This window comes from Callorhinus ursinus, unplaced genomic scaffold (assembly GCF_003265705.2).
Source record: "Callorhinus ursinus isolate GAN/ISIS: 27379988/994484 unplaced genomic scaffold, GSC_fseal_2.0 scaffold5, whole genome shotgun sequence".
Lineage (NCBI taxonomy): Eukaryota > Metazoa > Chordata > Mammalia > Carnivora > Otariidae > Callorhinus > Callorhinus ursinus.
In genome coordinates, this window is record NW_027397067.1 from 23,757,361 (window position 1) to 23,765,502 (window position 8,142).

The window sequence follows — 8,142 nt, forward strand, 5'->3', positions numbered from 1 at the left end:
TAACTTTACAGTTAGTGCCAAAACACTGAATACTTTCCCCCCTAAGATTAGGAATAATGCTAAGTGAAATAAGCCAAAGACAAATACCATATGATTTCACTCATATGTGGAATTTAAAAAACAAAACAAAGGAAAAAAAAAACAAGCCAAAAAGTACTCTTAACTGTAGAGAACAAACGGATGGTTACCAGAGGGAGGTGGTGGGTGGGTGAAATAGGCAATGGGGATTAAAGAGTACATTTATCACAATGGGCACCAAGTCATGTATAGAATTGTTGAATCACCATATTGTACCCCTAAAACTAATATAACACTGTATGTTAACTATGCTGGAATTAAAAAAAATTTAATTAAAAACAACATACTTGTAAGAAAAGAAAAAAAAATAAAATAGTTAATTTAAATTTTTTAAAAAGGCCGAGAATAATGCAAGGACGTCTGCTCTCACCACTTCTATTCAAATGAAGGTTTTAGCCAATGCAGTAAGACATGACAAAAAAAAAAGAATACAGACTGGGAAGGAAGAGACAAAACTCTCTTTGTTCACAAACATTTATATGGAAATGTGAAGGTCCTAAAATAGACAAAGTAAATTTGAAAATGTCAAAGCTTGCTATATAAAGCTTAATCTTAAAAATTATTATATGAAAGCTACAGCAGTCAAGAATACATGGTATTGGCATAATGATGAACATAGAGATCAACAGAACGGAAAAGGAAGTCACAAATAAACCCTTACATGTATGGTCAACTGATTTTCAAAAGGTGTCAAAGCAATTCAGTGGGGGAAAGTGTGGGCTTTTCAAGAATTGGTACAGGGGTGATTTGATATCTAAATGCAAAAACATGAATTTAGACCTTTATGTAATTCACAAAAATTAACTCAAAGTGGATGGATAGACCAATATGTAAGAGCTAAGCCTATAAAATTTCCAGAAGAAAACATATGAGAAAATCTTTTTGACTTGGGATTTGGAAAAGATTTCATAAATGTGACACCAAAAACATGATCTAGCTATTATAAAAAATAAAAAGAAATAAAGATTGACATAGCCATAAGAGAAAAATATTGGTAAATTGGGTTACATCCAGAATATATAAAGAACTCTTAAAACTCAACACTAAGAAGTGTCCATCAGTGGGTGAAAGGATAAAGAAAATGCAGTATGTAGATAAAGTGGAACGTTATTAGCCTTAAAAAGGAATGAAATTCTGACACATGCCACAACATGGATATCCTTGAAGATGCTATGTTAAGTGAGATAAGCCACGAAAGGACAAATACTGTATGATTCCACTCATATGAGAATTCTAGAGTAGTCAAACTCATAGAGACAGAAAGTAGAATGATGGTTGCCAGGGGCTGAGGGGAGGGATGAATGAGGAGTTAGTGTTTAATGGGTACAGAGCTTCAGTTGGGAATATGGAAAAATCTCTGGAGATGGATGTTGGTGATGGTTGCACAACACTGTAAATATACCTAATGACAGAACTGGATGGTTAAAACGGGAAATTTTTTGTTATGTATATTTTATAACTTTTAAAAAGGTGAAAAAGAGGGGCGCCTGGGTGGCTCAGTTGGTTAAGCGACTGCCTTGGGCTCAGGTCATGATCCTGGAGTCCCGGGAGCGAGTTCCGCATCGGGCTCCCTGCTGGGCAGGGAGTCTGCTTCTCCCTCTGACCCTCCCCCTTCTTGTGCTCTCTCTCACACTCTCTCTCTCAAATAAATAAATAAAATAAAATCCAAAAAATTTTTAAAAAGGTGAAAAAGAAACTCAATAGTAAGAGGACAAGCAACCCAATTTAAAAATGGTCAAACATTTACATAGATAATCATCGAAGAGATATACAAATGATTAATAAGCACAGGAAATGCTGATGATTTTGATTAGCCATTATGGAAATGCAAATTAAAACCGCAACATGATACCAGTCCACACCTACCATAATGGCTATAATTCCAAAGATTAACAATACCAAGTGTTGGTAAGTATGTGTAGAAACTGGAATTTTCATACTTTGCTGATGAAAATATAGAATTATACAGCTGGACTTTGGGAAATAGTTTGACAATTTTTTAAAAAATTTAAACATATACTTACTATATAACCCAGAAATTCCAATACTAGGTATCTACCCAAGAAAATATGTTCAAGCAAACTTGTATAAACAGCATCATTCAGGGCGCCTGGGTGGCTCAGCGGTTAAGCGGCTGCCTTCGGCTCAGGTCATGATCCCAGGGTCCTGGGATCAAGCCCTGCGTAGGGCTCCCTGCTGGGGGCGGGGGGCGGGGGTCTGCTTCTCCCTCTACCCCTGGCCCTGCTTGTGTTCTCACTCTGTCAAATAAATAAATAAAATCTTAAAAATAAATAAATAAATAAACAGCATCATTCATAATAGGCCCGAAAATAGAAACAATGCAAATGTTCAACAACAGAACAGATGCACACTAATATATGGTACAACCATATAATAGAATGATAGTCAGCAATAAAAATAAATGGACTATTGCTACATGTGATATCACGCAGGCAGATCCAGCCTCCAATCCTGCGTGAGGATTCCCACCCCTTGAGGGATTGCCCTCTCTCTCTGTCAAGCATTTCACTTCTTAGAAATCATAGGGTTAAGTATGCACGTCTCCTGACTCCTGCAATTCTGTGGGTTTGAAGCTAAGTGTGCTTTACCAGGCCAAGAGCCTGCCTCTGGCACCTCTGATGGCTCTTCCTCACCATTCATTTCACTCAGTTGTTATTTTTTCCTTTCTGTATTCAGTGGCTTTATAATGTTCCAAAATTTTCCATGAAGATAATTTCCAGAAGAATGAGCTACTAGGTTTGGGTAGCAAGCTCACTGGCTCACTCACTGCCCCTGCAGGACCAGCTTGGCTGACCTTGTCACTTAGGAGACAGGCCCAGGACTTGGGATCCCACCAACAACACCTCTCAGAGTCTCTGTCAGGAGGAGAAGCGAGAAGATGCACCTCCATCTCCACCTCATCCGGCTGGGCCTCAGCCCTCCTCACTCCCCAGCCTAGAGCAGCCATACGGCCGGCCATCCTGGGCTCTGGGAACAATGCTTGTGAGTGGACAGGGTGTAGGTACTCAGTGGAGGCCTGGCTCAGACCAGCATCCTAGGCCGAACCCGACCCCCAGCAGGACCCTAGTCCCATGCCAAAATCCAGTCCCACACCTACATTTTTAAATAAAGTTTTATTGGCACACAGCCATGTTCGTTCATTTACATATTGTCTATGGCTGCATTCCCACCAAAGCAGCACGGTTGAGTAGTTTTGACAGAGACAGTGTGGCCCACAGAGCTGTTTACTATTTGGCCCTTCACAGAACAAATTTGCTCACCCTCTATTCCATTCCCCAGTGCCCGGGACTCTATATCTACCTTCGGAGAGGAGGCCCCGTATCAGACCTGTCACCTGGTGAGAGGCAGCATGCTGGGGAGATGTTGTAAACACCCACTTCTGGGGGCACCAGGGTCCAACTCTTGATCTCAGCTCAGGTCATGATCTCAGGGTCGTGAGATCGAGCCCCATGTAGGGCTCCATGCTGGGCGGAAAGTCTGCTTGAGATTCTCTCTCTTCCCCTCCCCCTCCTCACACCTGCATACTCGCTTGTGCTCTCTCTCTCACTCTCTCTCTCTGTAGGATAAATAAATAAATCCTAAAAAAAAAAAAAAAAAAAAAAATCCAGGAGCCTAGGGCACATCCCAGAACAGCTAAGTCAGCATCTCTGGGAAGGGGACCCAGACATCAGCATCTTTAAAAGTTTCCCAAGTGATTCCAATGTGTAGCCAAGGCTGGGAATTATTGAAGAGGGCTTTATCCAGGGATGCTGGGAGGAACATGTGGTTCTTTCTCTTGTTTGTTTATTGATGCTATGTCATTTACAACTTTTAAAGGTCAGATCAAAAACAGATACATTATAGACTGGAATGCAAAATCGACATGAATTTTCAGACATTTTCTGTTTGCAGTGAACTGCCTGCCACTTTAGGTTGCATCCTGCTATCAAGGGAAGCCGTAATTCATGTGAAAGCATCTTACACTTCCGAGGAAGCCAAGGTGGGGTTGCATTATCCCAGGCAATCTTTGTCTAAACCCCTCCATGAATTCACCTCTGATGCAGCCATGATAACCTCTCCAGGACCTCCTCCTCCCAACACAAGCTATGAATTAACTTCCTCAAAAGCATACGTGGATCTACTTCCCTCTGCTGTCTGTGCCACGGCTATCTCCCCTGACCCCGCAGTGGCCTCCTGACGAGACCTCCGGCTGCATTCCTTACTGATAACAAGATCGGCTTCGTGAAATCCGACTGTGTCTCTTTCTTGCCTTAAACCTTTGGTGGCTTCACACTGAAACTCTTTACTTGGTTTACAAGTCCTGCCCATTGCCCACCTGTCCAACCTTATGTGCTCCTTTGTCTTCTAAACACCCTTCAGCCCTGGCTTCTCTCGGCTCCTGAAAGAACCCAAGCACTGCCCCATGGAAGGTCTTTGATCCACCTTAGTGATCCTCCCTACACTGCCTCTTCCTTCAGGACTTAGCAGACAAATGTCTCCCCACACGGGCCTTCCCCACCACCCCATCTGAAGCAAGCACTCCCTACCCCAAGTTACCCTCTACCGAGTCTCCCCTTTCATTTTGTCCCTGTGGGACAATTATCACCACTTGTAATTTTTCTTTCTTTCTTTCTTTCTTTCTTTCTTTCTTTCTTGCTTGCTTGCTTGCTTGCTTGCTTGCTTGCTTGCTTGCTTGCTCATTTACTCTTGTAGAATCTAAGTTCCTTTAGAAAAGAGACTGAGTCATTTGGTTCTCCACTGTGTGCCCAGAACCAAACACACATGGTAGGTGCTCAATAACTATTTATTGCATTAAGGTTAGTTTAGTGTTCCTATCAGCCAGCCTCGGTTTCTCTCTCTTGTCCACACAGACTGCATGCCATACAGGGGTTGGAACGGCCATGCCCATAGGGTAGGAGTGAATGGGAACCAGCCTCTGAGTTTCCTACCAGCTGTCACCATGTAGGTCCATGGGTCCTGAAGCTTCCAATATTTCAAGAGATGTAGACAATCTAGATCTTACGTGATTTTAAAACCTTGGCAACTAAACTAAACTAAGCTTAGTGGGAAGCTTCTTCTTCTGAACACGCCCGACACACACACACACACACACACACACACACACACACAAAACAACCAACCCTCTGGAAGGCCAAGGAAAACACATAACACATCTGTGGGCTGGATCCAGCCCGAGGGCTGCCCGTTTGCAACCTCTGCTGAATTCCAGATGGGCTAACTCTCTGGTTCTCCTCTGATCTACCAGCTCAGTTACCCTATCAAAGGGAGGAATGAAGTTAGATGTGGTTTGGATTATCAATGTTTCCTAAGAAAAGATAGTTCTTTGAAGCATGAATTCAACTCTGGACTTCAAGGGCTGTAGGCCCAGCAATGGAGTGAGCTCAGCGAGTCTGCCATTCACTAAGCATTCCTGCGTACCTGGTGGTGCCAAGGACAGTGCAGCCTTTTGGCCAATGGCTAGAGAGCAAAGCCTTAGGCCACCTGCTCGCAGCCAGCCCCACAGCAGCCCTTCCTCTCTTGGCCCTCCCTGGCCAGCCCCCCAGGAGCTCCAGCTGCGCTCCTCACGTCTGGCCCACCTCACCACCGTCCTCCTGGTCCCCAGAAACCCGTTCGCCCCAGAGAACACCACCTCCTCTCTTGCAGCCCCATCGGAGGAGCGGTTTATGCTTCTGGCTGGCCCTCCCGGGCAGTGGCCACACTGGGGGTGAGCGAGGTGGTCTGGCTGGCGGCCAGCACTGACAGTTTTCTTTTGTTCTGCTTTATGTCTCATCACATATCCACCTGTCCATCCCTCTCTCCGTCCATCAGTACACGTTCTTTTCTGATGCATTTCAAAGTGAATTGCAGACATCAGTGTGCTCCCACGTGCACATTGTTAATATTCAGCCTTTGTTACTGCGTTTTATCTTGAGATAAAAATTGACCTTCAATAAAATGCACAACCCTTAAGTATAGAGTTTTGAGGTTTGACAGATGCATATGCTTGGGCAACCCAAACGCTTATCAAGGTACAGAATATTACCATCAACCTGGAGTGCTCCCGCATGCCCCCTTCTCAGCCAGTTTCCCCACCTGCCCCCCCCCAGAAGGCAGCCCTGCTCCAGTCATTTTCACCATGGTTGAGTTCACCTGTTCCCAAACTTCATAGAAATGAAATCATGCAGCGTTGACTATTTTGTGCAAGACTTCACTCAGTGAAATGCATTTGAGATTCATCCAAATGATGAATCTGGATGACCCGTTGTATGTTTATCTAATTTCCTATTGATGGGCATGTGGGCTGCTTACAGTTTTAGGTGATTACAAATAAAGCTGCCGTGAGCATCCCTGTGCAGGCATGTTGGTGTTCCTTTATTTCTCTTGGGTAAATACGGAGGGGTGGGATGGCTGGGTCACAGAGTAGATGCATGTGTCACCTGGCTTTAATCGGGGTTTCATTTTGATCAAACGATATCAGCAATCACAACTGAAATTTCTCCAAGGGCCACGCCTGGCTGGATATGTCCAGAAAATGAAAGATAGACCTTGCCTTCAAAGAGCTTGCAGTCTAGTGAGGGCGACAGACATGCACCTGTGGCCACTTCAATGACACATGTGGGCTGTGGGTTGCCCCATCTGCTCGGGAGAGAATGAATGAGGCAGCTCAGCCATGCCCTATGTTTGGGCAGGTAGAGGCTGAGGCATCCGGGAGGGCTCTGTGCAGGAGGCGGGATGCGACCTGCACCTGGAAAGTGGGGCAAGTGAGCATATGTGAGACAAGAAGAGATGAGGAAAACATGGGGGCAGGACAGAGTCGGGCGTGTTCAGAAGACGAAGAAAAGACAAGCTGGCCTCGCCTAGAAGGGCGTGGGGAGAGAAGAAGCATCAAATCAGGTGGCAGGATGTTCAGGGCTCAGATCATGGGCGATTAGGCCACAGAGTTTCAGGTTTTCAAAGGTTCTCCCCCTTTCTCTTCTGGGGCTCAGTGAGCTGGGTTACCAGTAATTTTAGCCCCAAACAATACTCCAAAAATGCAGACACAACTGTGGAATTTGAAATTTCCTTGGGATTTGCAGTTGGGGAAAATCGGGTGTGTCATTCCAACACTGCTCTAGAGACATTCCAGGTTCGCTTTGCAGTTTTTTGATTAGGTGGCTACACTTCAAGGGAGCTGCCCAAAGCAGGAAATCTCCAGTCCGAGGATCAAGTAGTCACTGTCCATGCTACTCACGTGCCCTGTTAGTAACTTTGGAGGCCCCGCCCTCTGCCCTGCACTGCCTACAGTTCTGAAGGCAGGAAGAGCAGGATTTGGGCCAAGGTAGTTAAGAGAACACCCCTTCGATGCCCATGTTCTACCCTCAGCAGCACAGCCCAGGAAGCCACACGCTCCAAATGGGCTGTAGCAGCTCGGGACCCCCAAGTGACAAGAAGGAACCTGTGCTTCCTGCGTTTTGCATTCTTTTCCCAGTAGGACAAACTATCTCCTGACAAGAACAAATGTCCCCACTGCTTATAATCTGTATCTTTTCCAGACTTTACAAGGGCACTACCCTGGATGAAGCTTCAGTCTCTGACTCAGAACCCTATAAAGACGCTCAGATGGCCTCAGGCAGGAGAAAAATCTGTTGACCAGCTCTTGTGGATCTCACCACATATTTGGCTTGTCAAGGCTCCAAACTGGCCTGTGTGTGGGACTAAAAGTCTCATTAAAAAATGGGCAGAAGACATGAACAGACATGTCTCCAAAGAAGACATCCAGATGGCCAACAGACACATGAAAAGATGCTCATCTTCACTTACCGGCAGGGAAATGCAAATCAAAACCACAACGAGATACCACCTCACACCTGTCAGAATGGCCAACATCAGAAACACAAGAAACAAGTGTTGGTGAGGATGTGGACAAAAAGGAGCCCTCGTGCACTGTTGATGGGAATGCAAGCTGGTGTAGCCACTGTGGAAACAGTGTGGAGGTTCCTCAAAAAGTTAAAAATGGAACTATCTGATGATCCAGTAATTACACTACTATTTACCCAAAAAGTACAAAAACATTAATTTAAAGGG